The sequence below is a fragment of the Pinus tabuliformis genome, chromosome J (assembly GCF_031772625.1).
Source record: "Pinus tabuliformis cultivar Carrire ecotype Pingquan chromosome J, CPIR1, whole genome shotgun sequence".
NCBI lineage: Eukaryota > Viridiplantae > Streptophyta > Pinopsida > Pinales > Pinaceae > Pinus > Pinus tabuliformis.
In genome coordinates, this window is record NC_142295.1 from 611813336 (window position 1) to 611836227 (window position 22892).

Genomic DNA, 22892 nt, shown 5'->3' on the forward strand with positions numbered 1-22892 from the left:
AATGTTTTTCTTTGACACTTTATAAACTTGATGTTTTTGGTTTCCTTTTATCCTGAAATTGACTAATTTGATGCTTTTGCTCGATACTTTTTGCAGGGGTAACATCTGAGGGATATTGGCAAGGGAGCCAGGGTTACATGCTGTCCTTTGAAGCCTTTTGAAATTTTACCATTTTTTACAAAATTTTGAAAAATGACCTTGGCTTTAAAAACAGGGTTTTTAAATCCAAGGTGAAATTTAACTGTACAAGATAGAAAATTTCGAAGAAACACTTTGAAAAACATCCCTCTGGCTTGCTGGGTACTTATTGACCTTCAGAGACAATGACCTTGAAGACAAACTTGACCAAAACCCTAGACCTAGAATTTGATTTCAAGACAAGACAAGTAAGCTTGAAAGAGTCTAAGGACTGAAACAACTTTGATCCAACAATGCCAAGAGGGGGACAAAAACACCAGCTCCTCCATCAGGGTTATGGCATGCCTAATGGAATGCAAAAAATGACACTGATGAGACACCTACTTATGCAAATGCAAAGAGTTTTGATCGCTGATGGAGGGCTACTAGACCGACTCTAACATTGGCTCCAATGGGGATGGTAGCTCCGTGGAGGTACCAAGAACTTTAGACCTCTGGGAGAGCAGACCAACGCTTTATCATCATTGGGCAATGGAGTCAATATTTACACATGTGACCCAAATTTGGACAACTTTATTGACTTTGACAATTGACTGAAATTTGAACTAACTTTGACACAAACCGACTCACTTTATGCAGAAAAAAGACTAATTAAAACAACTTGAAAAAATCACACCAACTAATCACCATCTTCAGAAATATAGCCTTCACCGCGGGCCCCAGACTAAAGATGGAAGATCAGATCACACTTGCTGCAGAATGAAAGTAAAATGGTAATTACAATGAGAGTGATTAGAGCAGAAAATGCTCAAGCATGATACCTTTTGAGCAGCCGGCCATTTACCGACCCACCGAGACAATCATCACCGTTCATTTCTTTGAGTAGAAAGGCATTTGGACCACGGTATGCTGCAATTTTGTAGGGACCTTTCCACAAGTTGTCGAATTTTCCAGGTTTCCCTTTGTCTTCATTTCGGGCATCCCATCTCAAAACAACATCATCTATCTGAAAATCATCTGGTTTGGCCTTTTTGTCATAGATTTTCTTTATGCGCTCCTGCAACTTAAGGGAATTTTGAAGAACCTTCTCTCGTGTCAGCTGTAAATGAATCATTTGACTAATCCGCCGTTGCATAGGATCCTCCTCGCCACCAGCTTCTTGAAGCAACTTTGCTACCGGAATACTAAGAGAAGTAGGAAACACTGCATCTGTCCCATAAACCAATTCAAAGGGTGACATACCAATTGACTTCTTTTGACTTACCCGATCAGCCCATAATGCATTTACTAACTTTTTGTGCCAACTCTTCTTATTGATTTCCAATAATTTCTTTATGATGTTCACTAGAGATTTGTTCGAAGATTCGGCCAACCCATTTCCTTGCGGATGGTAGGCGGTCGAATGCCCCAAGCTGATGTTATATTTGTAGCAAAAATCAACCATTTTCTTCGATTTAAAGGCTGCTGCATTATCTGTAATCAACTTATGTGGACAGCCGAAACGTGACAATATGTTATTCTCAAGAAAAGAAATAATTACCGAATCCGTGGCCTGCCGAGTGGGAATGGCTTCAATCCACTTCGTGAAGTAATCTGTGGCGGTCAAGATCCATCGATGTTGCCCGGAAGATGCTTGGTGGGTTTCGCCAATAAAATCCAAGCCCCATTGCTGAAATGGTGCGCTGATTTCAATGGGCTTGAGAGGTAACGGCTGTAATTTCTGCTTTCCTTGAAAAATTTGACATTCATGACAACTCTTAACTGCTTTATATACATCAGAAAATAAAGAAGGCCAATAGAAACCAGCTCTTAAGATCTTATTGGCCGTGGTCTTCCAAAACAAGTGACCCCCACAGTCACCTTTATGAAAATCCTCTACCGCTGTCTTAGCTTCTTCTTCGACTAAACAATTCAGCAATATGCCACCGGGGTCTTTCCAATAAAGTGCAGATTTAATGATACAAAATTTGGCAGCCTTTAACTTCAATTTTCTAGCTTTGTTTCTAGGCATCCCAGGGGGTGAAGACAAATTTTGAAGCACATATACTATATCAGCATACCAAGGAGAGGAAGCAAATATATCTGATACCCGTAGGGCTGAATTCTCTTCGTCTTCATCGGATAAGGCAGCAATCAAATTGATGTCTAAGACATGAAGATTTGTTTCAGCCATCAACTTAGCAAGACCTTGACCCTTGGTCAACTTGGTGGGCTTAATTTCCACATCATACTCTAATAGTGCAGCGATCCACTTACCCCTTCTTCCTTCCGGTTCCGCTTGTACCAAAACATCCTTAACAGCTGCATTGGGAACATATGCCAAAATATGAGAATTCAGTATGTATACCCAGAAATCTTTCAAAGCTTTTACTAGCGCCAATGCTTGCTTTTCGATGATATTATAATTCAGCGCTCCGTCCCTTATGATGCGGCTAAAAAACGCTATAGGCTTCTCAACTCCATCTCTCCTTTGCATCAACACGGCTGCCAACGTATGCTCAGAAGCAAATGAAAATAAAATAAAATCTTGTGTATAATCCGGGCTGATCAAAGTTGGGGCTGAAGATAAAATTAAATTTACCAAGTTGAAAGATTTTACCGCCTCTTCGGTCCATTTGAGCTCGCTGTCCTTTTTGAGCATGTTGGTTATTTCTCTAAGATGTTCGGCAAGATTGGGAATAAAGTGACGCAGAAAATTCAATTTGCCATTGAAGGACTGAACCTCCTTCTTGCTTCGGGGCTGCTCTAATTGCTGAATTGCTTCCACACGTACAGGATCTATACGAATGCCATCTTTAGAAATAATATGGCCCAACAGCTTGCCTTCGCTCATAGCGAAAAGGCTCTTCTTCAGATTCAACGAGATACCATACTTTCTGCACTTTTGGAACACCTTAGTCAAATGAAACAAATGCTCTTCATCAGATTTAGAAAACACAGTCAAATCATCAAGATAAACGACCAAAAAGGCATCTTTCTCATTAGCAAAGTCCATGTCCATTGCCCGCTGAAATGTGGCACCAGCGTTCTTCAATCCAAACGGCATCTTGGCATAATGAAATGTCCCCCACGGAGTAGTGAATGCTGTCTTGTCTCGGTCATCTTCATGTACCAAAATCTGATTATACCCGGAATAACCATCAAGCAATGACATCCTTGATGCCCCAACTACCCGCTGCAATATATGATCCATTTTGGGCAGCGGATAATTGTCCTTTAGCGATACCTTATTCAGATTTCTGAAGTCTATACACAAACGAATCTCGCCGGTCTTCTTTCTCACGGGCACCAAGTTGGAAATCCAATCAGAAAATCGGATTGGCACTATGATTCCAGACTTATATAACCTGTTGACTTCCTTCTCGATTAATGGCAACAACTTAGGATTAATTCTTCTCAACTTTTGTCGGAAAGGCTTTTGATTTGGCTTTATGGGAATGGTATGCCGAATGATACTTGTGTCATAAGTTTTTAAATCTGAATAGTCCCATGCAAAAACATTAGAAAACGAAGACAACAAACTGATATATTCTTTCTTTACCTTGGGCGACAATGCTTTCGAGAGCTTCACCATCTTTGGATTTTCCGTTGTCTCGAGATTCACATCTTCGACACCTTCTTCCGTTGGCATCAAAGTTGGTTTGCGGGCCACATCATCTTGATCGAACAATTCTTCTAAAGGAATTAATCCTTTAGGAATGTGATTGTCCTTGAGCTGCAACACATCCATCTGATTTACTCCTTCAGCTTCCGTGTCTATTGAGATGTCTTCGAATTTACCCTTAATTTGCATAAAATCTTTGATTTCTTCGTCATCTTGGAAAACTTGCCAACACCTTTGATTATCTGGAACTGTAGGACGATGTTTCACATATATCTCAAACTTATTGCTAGAATTCATGGGTATTTTCAGATTACTTGCTGCCTTAGCCAATGCATCCGCAACACCATTTTGAATCCGGGGCACACATGTCAAAGTATGTTCTGAAAATAGTTTTAAGATATCTAGGACAACATTCCGATATGCTCGCATACGAGGATGTTTGGCCTGAAATTCACCTTTCACTTGCTTGATAACCAACTCAGAGTCGCCATATACCACTATTTTCTTTGCCTTCAACTTCCGAAGGATTTTCAGACTAGCAATAAGAGCCTCGTATTCCGCCTCATTATTTGAACAATCAAATGCCAATTTATATGAACATACCCGTACCTTGCTAGGGACTTGGTTTTGAACTGAAAATGGGCTTCGAATCCACACACCTATACCAGCACCATCGCTGCCCACCGCACCATCAAAATCCATGGTCCAAAGACCATCCTCATCGTCTTCTAAGTGCTGAAAATGTGATGTCGATGCATTCTCTGTTTGCTGCCCATTTATTTCAGATATTGGCTTTATGACAGCAGACCTTTCTTCACTTTCCTTTCTCAAAACTTCTCTGAAATTTTCTGAAATGTCTGGTATATCTTCTGCTTGAACTAACTGACTATCTATCTCATTGAAATTATCCGCAAACAAAACGAAAGATTCTAAATCTGTTTGTACATAATTTACAGGATGATTGACGGGCTTTTCCTTACTAGTGATCATGTATTTCATCTTTTGTTCCTGATACAAATTCCTCATCTGACCAAAAACGGGAATTGTAGCATAGGAAAAATCGAGCTGAAGTGTACCTTTGAGCTTGGCTCCCCATGACCTCGAAAGCAACATGCCAAATCGCGGAGGAATATCTGCCACCACCACGTCCATAAAAACATTCTTTGTTGGGATTTGATCTAGACTCACCACGTTAAGTCCTTGATCAAACCAATACATTTCACCCGGCTGGAATCAAACGAATACAAATCATGATACTTCCTTGTGATGTCAAGCCCCAGCTTCTCCATAATCGCTTTGGGCATCAAATTATGTGAAGCTCCCGAATCAAACATGGCATTGTGTAGCACATACTCATGTAGTCGCAAACTGATATAGAACGGAGGAACATCACTCTCGGGAGACTCACCATCTAAAACGGGCCCAAAAATCAGCTCAGGCTGATCATCTTCTACATTCACCGTGTCTAGCATTGGATCGAAATTCAACATCTTGGAAATCTGGCCTCGGTAAGTGTTGTTCTTCATGATTTCCGTCAAGGGAATAGACACCTTCAACTTTGCAATCTCATTCTCCAAACTGAAAGCTGAAATCTTCTCACCTTCTTTAGCCGGATTGTCTCTTTTTTCACCTCTATCTCTTGGTGCGTTTTATGGCTAATCTATCTTGGCTGCTGATGGTGATTGACTTGCTGAAGGACCAACTATGTCTTTTCCTGTTGTGTGTGGGGAAGCTGAATCATTCTTTGCTTATGTATCTTTCCTTTTCTGAATAGGATTTATGGGAACAACTCGGTTTCTCAATTGCCTTTGCTGACCTTGCTGAGCTGATAAAGCATGCAAATACCCTCTTTGATACTCTTCGGATTCTTCTTGAAGTGCTACATCGTTTGACAAAATATAATGCTCATCTTGGGGAATGATGGAATTACTCACCAACTCTTCCTCTTCTGTAATATAAGTGGGCAGATCATCAGGAGTGAAGAAGTGATTTTCCTCTCCAACATTATCACCTTCATCCTCTGATTCTTGGCTAACAAAATTCTGCTGAAAAGGAGGTTTCATTTGCTACTGAACTGCTGCCTCTTGTTTTGTTTCACGCTGCTTGATTCTATATTGTTGCTGCTGTGCACCTCGGAAATTAGGATTACGGATTTGCGGTTCCGGCTTGTCAAGACGAACAATTTCAAGTGCCCTCTTTAACTGTTCAACATCACGAAGAAGTTGATTTGAGGTGGATGCTTCCTCTTTGATTGTGACTCGCTTTTCTGCCTTCATTCTTGCCCTTTTATCATTTAAGTTTGCCTCAACGCTAACAGCAATTTTCTGCATATCCTCCAAGGTAGGAGGATCTCTATCTCTCAATGAGTAGGCCATCTCCGGATCAAAGCCATCCGGGAACTTAAGAAGTGCTGATTTTCTTGACGGCTTCAAATCATCGGGAATAGCATTATAAACTGTATTGAATCTGATTATGTAATCTTGAACGGACTCACCCGGATTACGCTTGAGGTTGTTGTATTCGGCATTAATCTGAAGCGGATCCTTTCTGATTTCCCATCGATCTAAAAACTGATTCTGAAGTGCTTCCAAGGTGGCAATGCTTCTAGCTGTCAACCCTCTGAACCACTTTCTAACTTCTCCTCCAAATGTTTGCACGAACAATCGCATAGTAACATCTTCTTCATCTATCTCATATAGATCAAAGAAGGTGGTCATTTTGTCAATATGTTGCTGAGCAGAAATACTTTGTGGAGTGCCATCAAACATAGGGATTTTACTTTGATAATCGGCTGGCATATCATGAAGATTTTGGGGCAGAGCAAGTGGGGCAAACCGGGCAGCCATTGCTTTAGGAGGGGGAGTAGGATGAGTATGAGGAGGAGGAGTTGTGATAGCAGGGACTATAATAAGAGGAGATGTAGTTTGTGGAGTTGGGGAAGTCGGAGGGGTAGGAGAAGTAGGAGGGGTATGGGATGTAGAAGGAGAACCGACTGTGGATTCGGGATAGGTGATTATAGGCGAAACTGTAACATAAGGAGGATAAGATTCTTCGTGAGCCGTGATAGTGGATCCAATATGATCTGAGATATTCCCAACAAAATCAGCAAGGGTAGTAGCTTGAATATGTGTCTGGAGATGTCTCAAAATAAAATTTTCGACCAACTTGTTGTGTCTCTCAAATTCAATGGCAGCTGCAAAATCAGGGTCAAGGACTAGAGAATCGAGCGCACTTTCAGACTTGGCTTTAAACAGGGACAACTCAAAGCTTTCGTCAAAGTCTAGATCTTCAAAATACTTGATAATAGCTGGAGATGAATGGGATTTGAAAATGGGTCTAGGATCTGTAGCTAGCTTGTTTTTCTCAAAAAGACTAGGAAAGAAAAACCATTCAGCCTGTGAAAACTTTCAACCTATCATCAACGGCTCAGAGTTAACAATTATACTGGGATAAAGTGTCAATGAAGTGCTACGTTCATAAGCTCACGGAGATTGACTGAAGCAGCGTTTATCTACTAACGCTGATGTAAAACAAGAGCGTTTTCGAAGGCTACCTGGCGTAACTTCAGGCTCCGTCTAAGACTTATGAAATAACACATCAATGAGCAAACAATTAATTTGTTCTCCCCAGTATGGTCGCCAGTATGTTAGCGCTTGAAATTTCACCTCAGGCTGATAAAGGTAAACCTCAAGGCAACATCAAACCACTTAGCCTCGTAGCTAGCCCTACGGGGCAGGAGAGGGCTCTCTCCGGTCTATCTCGGTAAAGATCTTCAATTGGTGAGATGGCCAATAGGGTAACACTGATTTTAGGCTAGTAACCTGATCGAATGGGTTGATTTGGGGTTTTTAGGGTTTTTGGTGGCAAATTGAGGAGATTGCAATTTTGGGTGCGGGGATTGGACACAGTTTCTGCAGGGGGTTCTTTGGGGCGAGATAGAAGACAGTATTGATGCCTTAGATTGAGGTGAATGGATGAGAAAGACAGGTGAGGAGCTAAGGAGTGCAAACAATAACTTTGAATTCTCCTTAAACAGTAGAAAACATTGAAATTAAACAAACTTAAAAGCAGAGCATGACAGTCATGAATTCTACTTTAACACTTCATTTGTTTAATGTGCAGAAGGAAAAGAAAGGAAATGATTCACATAACACACTTACAAGTACATAGAGAAACACACCATCAATACATGTAACCACAAGAATCCGAAAAAGGACTGCAAAACCCTAGTCTTCCTTAGCCAAAAATTGCAGAGATACAGTGAATAATACAATGATAGCTTCTCCCTCAAGAGTCCAACCATGAAAATGAGCAAGAAAGTACATAATATAGATCATCTAACATCTTTCCCTGCCTCTAGGGGTCGAGCTCACTATCCTAGGAGCTGTTTCAACCACTTCTAAACTAAGCACTGAAAACTAGGCAGTCAAAACAACTTGCCTCTATAAGCTAGGAAACCAATTCATTCATTTAATTTTCACCTATTTCATGAATGAATCTTCTAGAAGAGATACATAAGTGTAAAAGTATCAAAAAATTACATTATTTACATCAAGGAGGATAACAATCCACTCCAAAAAGTCAAACATGGTCAAATCTGCGTTTTTCTGAGCTGTACAGTGAAATTTTGAGAAAATTGCCTAATAGGTCGCGCGCCTCTGCCTGACGGGTCGCGCACCTTTGAGGGAACTTTTGGGGCACTTCCAGGTGTCCAAATTGGGCAAGAGTAGGCTTGTTGGAAAGGTCTGTGAGTCTACTTTCCAACCCAACTGGAATTTCTGAATTTGGTGGTCATTTTCCCCTCCCAAATTGCAATCTCCCAAGACTTCTTTTTGTGTGTCAAAAATGTGGCAGAAAGTCATTTTTTGCTTGTTTTTTGACTTTCTGGAGGCCCAAAACTTCACAAAATCTCTTGGCAATGGATGAGCATATGTAACTTTTCATGAAAAATATGGAAATGCTGAGTTTTTGCAAAATGAAGTTGCCAAGAGAAAGGGTCGCGCGGGGGGTGAGACCCGTTAAAGGGACAAAACCTGTAAATTGCCTGAAAAAACCAAAATTGACCCAAAATGCTCAAAATTTCTTGGGATTTGTGCTGTGGTTGAGCTATTTAGTGCCTTGCTCCTTCAAGGAAGCCTCAGCCAAGATGTGGAGGGGATCGGGCCTTTTTCTCCTTTTTTGTGCCTTGGCCAACCGCCTATGGAACATCTTCATCTTCGCCTTGCACACGTGCATCCGCGCCCAATAATGGTTCTTCATGTTTCTCAACATTTTCTTATCTTGGTTGGCCTTAGCCAACAGCCTCTCCAAGTGAGCATTGAGCTGGATAAGCATGGACTCTCGCTCAGCGGGCAATAGATCACCGGGTCTTCTTCGATTCAAGTTGCGGTCACTACGAATCCTCCACAACTCATCAAGAGCTTGCTCATCCTCCAACTATTTGTTGCGCTGCTCTAGATAGGAGATTGTCCATTATGCCCCCTCTAATCTCCTCTGCAATGCATCATTTTCAGCTCTAAGGTGCTGAATGATCTCCTTTGACTCTCGGCTAGGAGAACTGACATCAAGATCAATAAGCTCTATATCTGGAACACCTGATGGTCCCTCATCAATCCTAGGCTGTTTGCCCCTCCCTGATACCTGTGCTGCTGAAGAAAGTGAGGCCCCTTCCACCTGATGTGGAGATAACACTCGCTGAGCCGATGAAGAAGGCGAGACCCCTTCCACATGCTGCAAATAAGGCCCTTTGGCCTCTCTGATAAGTGACCAATGGTGAGGAGCTGACATGTCTAGTCACGGGGATGTCATGCTGCTGTGATGGTCCTCCCTCCTCGTGAATAACCTCAGGATGTGGCGGTGGTGGTGTTGTGAAAATCTCACGAGAGATAAACTCCTCCCATGAGATGCCCTGCTGAGCCAACTGATGTAAGACCACAAGCTGAATCAAACCATAATGGTAAAGGCTCCTATACTGTTGTGCCGGGCTCTTCCGCTGCATCACAGACACCATCCTCTCAATGTTCTGGCAGAAGAAAACAGGGATGTTCATCATCCGTACCCGTGTGAAATGCATCAATAGGCGAATATGGTACGAATATACCTGTGAAAATCTGCCCTCACAGGTAAAATAGAGCATGATGAGCCTCATCATGGGAGCATACTCACTCCTGAGAAATCTGAAGGGGAACACACCTGTCAAGTGTCTCATGAGTGCGGGTCTAACGAAAGGCTCAAAATGAACACTGTCCAACACCTTGCGCTTATTCCATACCTCTCCGACATTAGGTATCCCTGTGGCCTGTGCAATCATCTCGGGTGTCAATGTAAAGTCCACCCCGACAAGGTTGACATGTCCATCATGCAAATGTAAAACAAATAGGCGAGCCAACTCTCTGTGATGCTGAATCCGAGAGATCCTCTTGCAAAACTCATAACAAGACATATACTGGAAACATGATACTGCCATAGGACAAGCCTGTAAATCTGCCAAAGAAGTGGGCTCCTCTCTCTTATGATGACCACCCTTTCCACCCTTATGAGGCCTCCTCTGTACCTCAAACTCTGAAGTTGATGCCTGGTCATCACTTTGCTCGTAATTGGTTTCGGTTTCTGACATTGTTTAAGGAGCAAAGTGGCTGACATGTACTGTTGTTTCTGCTTGATAAAATGCTGATTAAAATGCTGTTTCAAGGGGACAAGGAGCACGAGGGGAATGTTAGGGGAGGGACATTTTAAAGGGAAAATGGGAATAAATATATTAAACAGGGATTTTTGGGAAAAATCATTGCAAAATCATTGCATATGCATCATTATATAAATTTGTTTACATGGGTATTATGAGAGGTAGGATTAGGGCATGATTTTTTTTTTATTTTTTAGGGAAGAGGGGTAGGGTTTAGTTTTTCTTTACAAATTTAAAAGGGAAATTTACATAGGAAGACAAGGAAAATGAAATGGGAAATGGGGAAAAATGATTACAAGGGAATACCTTAAAACATCATAAAACCCTAGCCATTTTTTACAATATTAAACCACAGCCACATGGAACTTTTCTCTTGCAAATATAGATCTTTAAAAATGCAATCACGATTTCCTTTGACCATAACAAGCAACAATTTTTAAGTTGGAGGGCCTACCTTAGGCAATTCGGCGATTTTGGTGGTTCCTTGGATGAATTTGCAGGCAGTTTGATAAGGAGGGCGCTGACGGGTCGCGCGCCTCACCCAACGGGTCGCGCGCCACTGACGGGTCGCGCCCGTTAAAAAATTGCACTGTCGGAGGGCGCTCAACGGGTCGCGCGCCTCTGACGGGTCGCGCGCCTGGTCTGACGGGTCGCGCGCCTGTCCAGCTCTCAACTTCGGCCAATTTCTCACCCAATCTCTCTTGCAAGTGACTTAGGTGCACAATGAGGCTCGATGGAGGGAGATTGGCCTTTTATAACCTTGATTTGAATTAATTTCATGCCCAAATCCACTTTATAATGTTTTTCTTTGACACTTTATAAACTTGATGTTTTTGGTTTCCTTTTATCCTGAAATTGACTAATTTGATGCTTTTGCTCGATACTTTTTGCAGGGATAACATCTGAGGGATCTTGGCAAGGGAGCCAGGGTTACATGCTGTCCTTTGAAGCCTTTTGAAATTTTACCATTTTTTACAAAATTTTGAAAAATGACCTTGGCTTTAAAAACAGGGTTTTTAAATCCAAGGTGAAATTTAACTGTACAAGATAGAAAATTTCGAAGAAACACTTTGAAAAACATCCCTCTGGCTTGCTGGGTACTTATTGACCTTCAGAGACAATGACCTTGAAGACAAACTTGACCAAAACCCTAGACCTAGAATTTGATTTCAAGACAAGACAAGTAAGCTTGAAAGAGTCTAAGGACTGAAACAACTTTGATCCAGCAATGCCAAGAGGGGGACAAAAACACCAACTCCTCCATCAGGGTTATGGCATGCCTAATGGAATTCAAAAATTGACACTGATGAGACACCTACTTATGCAAATGCAAAGAGTTTTGATCGCTGATGGAGGGCTACTAGACCGACTCTAACACCACCAAAAGGTGCACATCTTGGATAAGTCCAAGGCCAAGTGCAAGCAACGACATGATCAACATTAGGTGCCACACAAGTTTTAGGTGGGTGACAAGGTTTGGTTACATTTGCATAAATAATGCCTTACTGGAGCCCATCAGAAGCTCAAACCACTTCAATATGCGCTTTATACCATCACCAAGGTTGTGGGAGACAATGCTTTTGAGCTTAACATTCCCCCATTCCTTGGCCTACATTTAGTGTTCAATGTGGACCACCTTTGGCCATACTTTCCACCATTCTTGGACACATCAGAGATTGCAAAACAAGTCATACCAATAGACCTAAACCCATACTACATGGAACAAGACACATCTGATCAGATCATGGACACGTGGATAAAGAACACTCACCAACAGAAGATCCAACTTTATTGGGTTGTCAAATTTGGCCAACTCTTGCACCAAGGAAAGTGGTTCACCATGGACCAAGTTTAGCAAAAGTTTCCCCATCTCATGGAGGCACTCAATGCAATGGGACCATTGCTTCTTAAGGGGGGAGGATTGATCCAGGTGGATATCGGTAGCCACCCGCCTATACCACTTGGACCCCCACCATTGTTTCTTTTAGTTTCCTTAATTGTAGCACAATTTACTATTTTTGGTAGTTTTTCGGGTCCTTAACTTTCAGAGTTGTTTTCAGGACCTAAACATTTTTTTTTTGTTGGAAAATGGGAAAAATAAAGGTTTGTGGTTCGGGTTTGTAGTCAAAAGTTGTATTCCTTGGATAGATATTTCTAACGAGGTATTTTACGCATCAAACGAAGATCGTAAGTGAAAGTTATGACCCCGGGAAGTTAATGTACCAATTTACCTCAATGGGGGCCACAAATTTTTGGCGCTTCATCTCCTAGGGTTAGGTTTTTGGATATTTATGGTTTTCCATTGTTTCTCAATTATAAATAGGCCTTTGAGGCTCATTATAACATAGTTCAAAAGGAATGTAGATGGCACATCTCTTCTCATAGTTAAGCTACCATCACCCGAGCTAGTTTATTTCCATTTTACATGTAAACAATTTTCAATACTTTTTTATTAATAAATTGAAGTTTTGTTTTCATTGTATCTTTGTGTTTATGTTTATATCTGCATTTCATTTAATTACTTCATAAATTTGGATCAACCACATCCATAATTAGCTTAGAAATTATAACACCTTGTCAAGTATCAAGCCCTTATACTATAACATAACACATCGAGTGAAGCAAACAATTTAAACCAAAGTACCATGATGATGTGCAATGAAAGCATAGTGTATGATTTTCTAGTGCATTTGTCATCCAGGATGTAATTAATATGATTTGTATACCATGGTGGAGGCATTTAACATAACTAAGGAGTGATGTGAGGCAAAATCATCATATATCTAAAGTACAATTGGAGAAACAAATATAAGACTACATGAGATGAGCGAGAGAGTTCATCCAAGCTAGAATACCACACCCATGAGAGAGTGGCTCTAGGAGTAGCCACCACTAAGGGGGTAATAGGATTAAAAACATCTTTAAGTTTTGGAAAAGTATGAACAAAAGAAAAAATGTGGACATGGATATCAAGGGTTGGGCTTTTGAATCATATTCTTTCCCAAAATTATGTTAAACCTTATCCAATAGAAGGATGGTTTAGAATTACAACCAAGCCCATCAATAATGCCTCCATCATTTGGAAAACAATGATACATGCCTTCACATTGATAGGGAATCAGGATAGCATGGAAATATGGAAAAGGTTAGGACCATAATAGATCCTTAGGTAAGGAATGTCGATGATTTCAAACTATTAGAAGCAACAATGAACTCCCTTCACCAAGAAGGAATTTACAATCTGGCCTAAGTAGCCTCTCTAAATACCTCCTCCATATGGAAATATGATTAAAACAGGGAAAAACATAAATGATTATAAGGTTGAAGGGAGACTTGGTTATGAAGTATATGTAGACAAACTAAAAATGATAATGTTTATAATGGTTGCAATTTTTTTATACACATTTGCATAAAAATGTTTTGCAAAATAATTCAAATAAAAAAAGTGCCACAAACAAGTCATACTAGAAAAAAGAATTGGGACTAGGAAATAAAACATAACCCATGATGAATAGTTGAGACCAAAAAGGCATTTTGTAGGTTTTAACCTTATACATAAATTCTTTGCAAACAAATTCTTAAAGACAAAAAATATATAATGGTGAGAAACATAAAACAAATACACAGAGATTTTCCCCTGGATCCCAAAATCGGGACTACCATATTGATTTTTCGTTATTTTGCTTTCAATGTTACAATACATATATATACATGTTGCATTCATAAATCCAAATCCATTAACCCTAGATTATAAAATAAACATAGTTCCCTTGACCGGATCTACAAAATACCATGGACAGAAAACCATCATGCCCAAAACCATGTGCAAAACCCATGCACAAAACCATAGGTAGGTCTGCCCACCTAATATAGGGTCCAAAAAAAATTTCTTGAAGCACTGCCTCAGACCTCGTATAGGGGGGCTACTACCCCTCTGAAAGCCCCCAACAGGGGGGCAGTGCCTCCCCTGTTGTGCCCGACACAACAAAGAGGGAAAGAATATAACACTCACCCAACATTCTCCCACTTGTTGTTTTCTTTTCCACACAGGGGGTCACAAGAGAGCTTAGTCACTGGTCAAACCCTGTAACACCCATTGTTTCTCTACACCAAGAAAAATTCTCTGCAACCAAATTGCTTCCTTGCTTGCATGAGTGGCTGCCATGTATTTTTCCTCTGTAGTTGAAAGTTCCACTATAGACTCTCTCTTGCTCATCTAACTCACTGCTACTCCAAATAGGTTAAATACATACCCACTTGTAGATCTTCTATGATCCATATATCCATACCATTCTGCATCAACAAAGCCACGAATGTCCAAAACTCTGTCCAATCCTAGTCTTCCTTGGTAGCATAGACCATAATCATTAGTGCCAACCAAATACTTGAAAAACTACTTCATTGTTGTCCAATGCTCCTTCCTTGGTTTTGACATAAACCTGCTCAATACTCCCACTACATGTGCAATGTATGGTCTAGTATAAACCATTTCATACATTATGCTATCGACTGCAATTGCGTATGGAACAATGGACATGTCCTCTTCCTCTTCTTGTTTCTTGGGACATTGTTCAGTAGATAACTTTACAGCTACAGGAATAGGAACCTTCAACGGTTTACTATCCTGCATATTAAACCTCTACAACATTGTCTTGAAATACTTCTTCTAGTTTAACCAGAGCTTCCTTTTTTCCCGATCTCATTTAATTTCCATGCCCAAAATATAGTTTGCAACACCAAGATCCTTCATGTTGAATTTGGAGGACAATTATGTATTCAAATCCTAGATAATTTCTTTGTCATTTCCAATCAACAACATATCATCCACATACAAGACCAGATAAATAACACAGTCATCAATTAATTTAAAATACACACAATGATCTACTTTGCTTCTGGTGAAGCCAAGTCCCCATATATATGTATCAAATTTATGATACCACATCCTTGGTGACTATTTTAACCCATACAAAGACTTTTTTAACCTGCATACCAGTTCTTTCTTACCCTTCACCACAAAGCCTTTATGTTGCTTCATGTAGATCTCTTCATCCAGATCCCCGTGAAGAAATGTTATCTTCACATCCATCTATTCTACCTCAAAATTAAAAGCAATACTAATAGATAAAAGTAATCTAATAGAAGCTACCTTGGCAACAGGAGAAAAAATATCACCAAAATCAATTCCTAACACCTGGGAATAACCTTTTACTACCAATTGAGATTTGTATTTCTCCACCTTGCCTTTCGAATTGATCTTCTTCTTAAACACCCATTTTCTTCCAATGGGTTTCCTTCCAGCGAGCAACTCCACCAGATCCCAAGCCTTATTTTTGTCCAAAGATGCCAATTCATCAACCATTGGCTCTTTCCATAGTTTGCTATCCTCTGAATCTACTGCCTCCATGGAAGTTCTGGGATCATCATTAGTAATAGATAAAGCAATGAACAAAAAGCAGATGGACTATACCTTTCTGACCTTATTTCTTGAACTGATATTCTCACAGTTGGAGATTGTGACTCTTCATCTTCTGATTCCTGTTATGTTGTAGATTCTGATTCTTCCTCCTTTAGCTCAAACTCTATCTTCTCAGGTTCCTTTGGTAGGTATTCATGTTTAATAAAATATTTCACCTCTCTGAACACCACATCTTGACTATACCCAACCTTCCTTGTTTCTAGGATCCAAAGCTTATAACCTTTTAAACCATGCTTATACCCAATAAAGATGCACCTTTCAAATTTACTATCCAACTTGGTTCTTTTCTCCTTTCGAACATGTACATATGCATTATAGCCAAATACCCTCAGATGTGAAAGAGAATATTTCTTACTAGTCCATACCTCATGTGGAGTCTTATGCTCCAACGTTGATGAAGGTGATTAATTAACCAGGTGACATGTAGTCTCCACCACGTCTGTCCATAATTCTTTTCCTAACCCAACACCACTAAGCATGCTTCTTTCCTTTTCCATCAACACCATGTCCATTATTTATACAACTCCTTTTGTTTGAGTTGTGTATGGAGTAGTATTCTTTCGTGCTATACCACACTTCTTATAGAGATCTTCAAAATCCTTCTTGCAGAACTCTCCACCATTATCTGTCCTCAATACATTTATCTTTTTCTCTATCTAGTTTTCCACTAGAACCTTAAATTATTTTAACATGTCAAAGAATTCAGATTCTTCCTAAGATAATATATCCATGTATTCCTTGAGAAGTCATCTATGAATGATACATAGTACACAGACTTACCCAATGATGGAACCGAAACATGTCCAAACACATCACTGTGCAAAAGCTCTAATATCCCTTTCGCCCTCTTAGCACCAGAGGGGAAACTCACTTGATTTTTCTTCCCATATACACAATGTTCACAGAAATCAAAATCCAGAGAGAAATTAGACATACCTTTTACCATACCATTACAATGAATTATGCAAAGGCCCTTCTCTCCAATATGTCCAAGCCTTTGCTTCCATAGCATGTTCTTTTCTTCAGAGACCACTATATTTTCTACTCCACTTTCAGGAACCACAAAACTATTGTACCCATCAATAACAACACTACCTAGAAGCTTATACAGAGTTCCACTCCAAAATCTCCGCATCAATACCAGTGCTCCCCAAACCATTTTGCAGGTATCTTTCTTGAACATTTTTTTACACCTACATCATCCATGTTGCTTACAAAAATTAGATTTCTAGCCAACGCAGGAATATGAAAAACACCCGGAAGTTTTATAATCCTTCCACCTTACAACTTCAACTTGAATTTTCCATGTCCAACAATTCTATCCTTCCTATCATCCGCTAAGAAGACATTGCCACCATCATATTTCTCATACCCGTAGAACCACTCCCTACGAGGATTGAAGTGAAAGGATGCACTTGAGTCAATCAACCATGATTCATGGTCTACATGTGTACTAGAAGAAGAAGCCAAGTACATATCACCACCTTCATATGAGGTGGTTTTTTCCTCTATAGAAGAAGCATCATCAAATCCCTTTCCTTTCTCGGGAGCTTTAGATCTACAATCCTTTTTGAAGTGCCTTTCCTTTCCGCATTTCCAGCACACCTTTACAGGTTTTCTTGGAGATTTAGATCTCCCACTCGAGGAATTATTTTTGTTTGTATTCTGGGACTGTCCTTATACAGAGAAGGCATCTCCATTTTGTTTCTCCATATTTTTCGGCCTCATATCCTCTGAGAGTAGGATAAGACTATTTCATAAAACTTCAAGGTAGTTGTATTATGACCTATTATAAGAACCAGACTATCCCACGAATATGGTAGAGAACACAACAAACTGATGCACTTATCTTCATATGAAAGATTTATATCAACATATAACAACTCGCTTACCACAACATTAAAGGCATTCAGATGCTCTGCCACAGAATCTCCATCTGTCATCCTCAGGTTATACAAAATTTTTCACAAGAAAAATTTGTTCATTAGAGACTTAGATTGGTACAAAGTCCCTAACTTGACCCACAAATCATTTTTTGTAGCTTCCCCTTATACATTAAACAATACTGAATCTAAGATACACAACCATATTGTGCTCTTTTCCATCCGATCCAACTTCGCCCAGTCTTATGTTGATATTGTCATTGGTTTAGTACCCAAATCTACCATGATCCACTAATCTTTATCCACCAGCAAATCCTCCATATGGAGCTTCCACAACTCAAAACTCTAACCATTAAATTTCTCGATCTCTATCTTTATATTGCTCACCATCTTCTTTCAACACAAGAATTGATCCTGCGGATCTCCCACTGAATAAGGTCTACCACAGGCCCGAGCAAAACCCCTCAGTAGCAAAGGCATCCCATTAAATCCGAAATGACTCTGATACCAAATGTAGGTTTTAACCCTGTACATAAATTACCTACAAACATATTCTTAAAGACATAAAATATACCATGGCAAGAAATGAAAAACAAATACACATAGATTTTCCCTTGGATCCCAAAACCATGACTACTAGACTGATTTTTCGTTATTTTCCTTTCAATGTTACAATACATATATATACATGTTGAAGCATTCAAAAATCCCAATCCATTAACCCTGGATTAGAAAATAATCGTAGTTCCCTTAACTGGATCTACAAAATACCATGGGCAGAAAACCATCATGCCCAAAACCATGTGTAAAACCCATGCACAAAACCATAGGTAGGTCCTCCCACCTAATATAGTGTCCGAAAAAAAATAATCGAATTGATGGCCCGGACCCTGAACAAGGGGGCTACTGGCCCCTTGAAACCCCCCGACAGGGGGGGCTGTGTCCCCCCCTATTGTTCCTAATGAAATCAACTGGGAAACTATAACACACACCCAACATTCTTCCACTTTTTGTTTTATTTTCCACACAGGGGGTCACTTGAGAGCTTAGTCATTGGTCCAGCCCTGCAATGTCCATTGTTTCTCTACACCAAGAAAACTTCTCAATGCTCACAAACTTTTTCAATGCATCTGCAACATTCTTCAAAGTGTCCACCTTTACCAGCAACACCTTTTTATCCTCAACCATTTCCCTCACAAAGTGATACTGAACATTGACATGCTTTGTCTTTGAATAATAAGCAGGGTTCTTTGAAAAGAAAATCTCACTTTGGCTGTCACTGTCTATCCTTATATCTTGTTGTACTAACCCCATTCTTGAACACAATTTCTACAACCAAACTGCTTCCTTGCTTGCATGAGTGGCTGCAATGTATTCTGCCTTTGTAGTTGAAAGTGCCACTACAGACTGTCTCTTGCTCATCCAACTGATTGCTCCTCCAAATAGGTTAAATACATACCCACTTGTAGATATTCTCTGATCCAGATCTCCAAACCAGTCTCATCAACAAAGGCACGAATGTCCAAAACTTTGTCCAATCCTAGTCTTCCTTGGTAGCATAGACCATAATCACTAGTGCCACACAAATACCTGAAAAGCCACTTCACAGTTGTCCAATGCTCCTTCCCTAGTTTTGACCTAAACCTGCTCAATACTCCCACTGCATGTGAAATTTCCTGTCTAGTACATACCATTACATACATCAAGCTACCGACTGCACTTGTGTATGGAACACGGGACATGTCCTCTTCCTCTTCTTTTGTCTTGGGACACTGTTCAACAGATAACTTTACACCTATAGGAATAGGAACCTTCACCGGTTTATTATCCTGCATACTAAGCCTCTGTAGTATTGTCTCAACATACTTCATTTTGTTTAACTAGAGCTTGCTTTTTTCCCAATCTCGTTTAATTTCCATGCCCAAAATATAGTTTGCAACACCAAGATCCTTCATGTCGAATTTGGAATACAATTGGTTCTTCAAATAATAGATAATTTCTTTGACATTTCCAATTAGTAACATAGCATCCACATACAAGACCGGAAAAATAACATGTATACTAATTAATTTAAAATACACACAATGATCCGCTTTGCTTCTGGTGAAGCCAAGTCCCCATATATATGTATCAAATTTCTGATACCACATCCTTGGTGATTGTTTTAACCCATACATATATTTTTATAACCTGCATACGAATTATTTCTTACCCTTCACTGCAAAGCCTCAAGGTTGCTTCATGTAGATCTCTTCTTCCAGATCTCCATGAATAAATGTTGTCTTCACATCCATTTTTTCTACCTCAAAATCAAAATCAACAACAATAGATAAAAGTAATATAATAGAAGCTACCTTGGCAACATGAGAACAAATATCACCAAAATCAATTCCTAGCACTTGGGAATAACCTTTTGCTACCAAATGAGCTTTGTATTTCTCCACCTTGCCTTCTACATTCATCTTCTTCTTAAACACCCATTGGCTTCCAATGGGTTTCCTTCCAACCAGAAACTCCAACAGATCCCAAGCCTCATTTTTGTCCAAAGATGCCATTTCATCAACCATGGCCTCTTTCTAGAGTATTCCATCCTCTGAATCTACCGCCTCCTTGACACTTATGGGATCATCATCAGTAATAGATAAAGAAAATTTGAACAAAAAGTAGATGAAATATACCTTTCCCGCTACCTTCTTTATTGAACTAATGTTCTCATAGCTGGAGTTTGTGGCTCTTCATCTTCTGATTCTCGTTCTACTGTAGAGTCTGATTCTTCCTCCTTTACCTCAAACTCTATCTTCTCAGGTTCCTTTCGTAGGAATTCATGTTTAATAACATCTTTCACCTCTTTAAACACCACATCTCGGCTGTACACAACCTTGTTTATGGGTTCCAAAGATTATAACCTTTTAAACCATTCTTATACCCAATAAAGATGCACCTTTCATATTTACTATCCAACTTGGTTCTTTTCTCTTTTGGAACATGTACATATGCATCATAGCCAAATACCTTTAGATGTGAAAGAGAGAATTTTTTACCAGTCCATACCTCATGTGGAGTCTTATCCTCCAATGTTGATGAAGGTGATCTTTTAACTAGGTAACATGCAGTCTCCACCACCTCTACCCATAGTTCTTTTCCTAGCCTGACACCACTAAGCATGCTTCTTGCCTTTTTTCATCAATGTCCTATTCATTCTTTCTGTAACTCCATTTTGTTGAGGTGTGTATGGAGTAGTCTTCTATCATGCTACATCTTACAAAGCTCTTCAAATTCCTTCTTGCAGAACTCTCCACCATTATCTATCCTTAGTACCTTTATCTTTTCCTCTATATGGTTTTCCACCAGAGCCTTAAATTCTTTAAACCTACCAAATACTTCAGATTTATTCCTAAGGAAATATATCCATGTATTCCTTGAGAAGTCATCTATAAATGATACATAGTACACAGACTTACCCAGTGATGGAACCGACACAGGTCCAAACACATCATTGTGTATGAGCTCTAATATTCCTTTCGCCCTCTTAGCACCAGAGGGGAAACTCACCTAATTTTTCTTCCCATATACACAATGTTCACAGAATTGAAATCTAGAGAGAAATTAGACATACCTTCTACCATACCATTACCATGAAGTATCTGAAGGTCCTTCTCCCCAATATGTCCAAGCCTTTGATGCCATAGCATAGTCTTTTTCCAGAGACCACTATATTTTCTACTCCACTTTCAAGAACCACAAAATTGTTGTACCCATCAATAACAATACTACCTAGAAGATTGTATAGAGTTCTATTCGAACTCCCTGTATCAATACTAGTTCTCCCAGAACCATCTTGTAGGTATATTTCTCGAACACTGCTTTTACACCTACGTCATCCATCTTTCTTACAAAAATCAAATTTCTGGCCAACACAGGAATATGCAGAATACCTGGAAGTGTTATAATCCTTCCACATTGCAACTTCATCTTGAATTTTCCGCATCCGACGATTCTAACCTTCCTATCATCCCATAAGAAGACATCACCACCATCATATTTCTCATACTCATGGAACCACTCCCTATGGGGAGTGAAGTGAAATGATGCACCTAAGTCAATCAACCATGCCTCATGATCTACATGTGTACCCCACCTTCATCTGAGGTGGTTTTTGCCTCTATAGAAGGAGCATAATCAAATCCCTTTCCTTTCTCAAGAGCTTTATATCTACGTTACTTTTTGAAGTGCCCTTCCTTTGCGCATTTCCAGCACACCTTTACAGGTTTTCCTAGAGATTTAGATATCCCTCTATATTTAGATATCCCATTCGAGGAATTAATTTTGTTTCTAGTATAGGATCGTCCTCGTACAGATAAGGCATCTCCATTCTGGCTCCCCATATTTTTCCATCTCATCTCCTTCGACATCAAGGGTGAGACTATTTCATCAAATTTTAAGGTAGGTGTATTGCTACCTTTTGCAACAACCAGATTATCCCATGAATCGGGTGGATAACACAACAAAATGATGCACTTATCTTCATCTAAAATTTTTGTATCAACAGATAACAACTCACTTACCACAGTATTAAAGGCATTCATATGCTCTGTCACTGAGTCTTTGTTATGAAACCAACTCACAAAAAGTTAGAAAAGAGAGATCAATGCCTTCAAAATAAGCCTCTTCGAGGGGGAAACCTCCTTTACATTACATAAATGAAAAAATCTTGGATGATGCAAATGACAAGACCTCCTTTCTATATATAGGAGTCTAAGGGGTCATAATATAATCAGAGCCAACATAATAATAATAATGTAAGGGCACAATAATAACAATAGTGGGATTCTATGGGGCATAATAATAACAATATGGGGACTACATGGGCACATTGACAATATAATAAGGGGGTTGTACTAATAACAATAAGGGGTTACACTAGTAGTATAGGGACCTAAGATGCCCCTCTCCTTCAAAAAGTGTTTTCCTCAATGCTTGCATAGCTCTTGATGCTTCTGTATAAAATTATTGTCCTCTAATGTGGAATCTTTAGCGGGTAAGTTATTCCACTTGATGAGATACTCTGAAATTAATCGATTTTGTAGCTGTCGGGTTCTTGTTTCT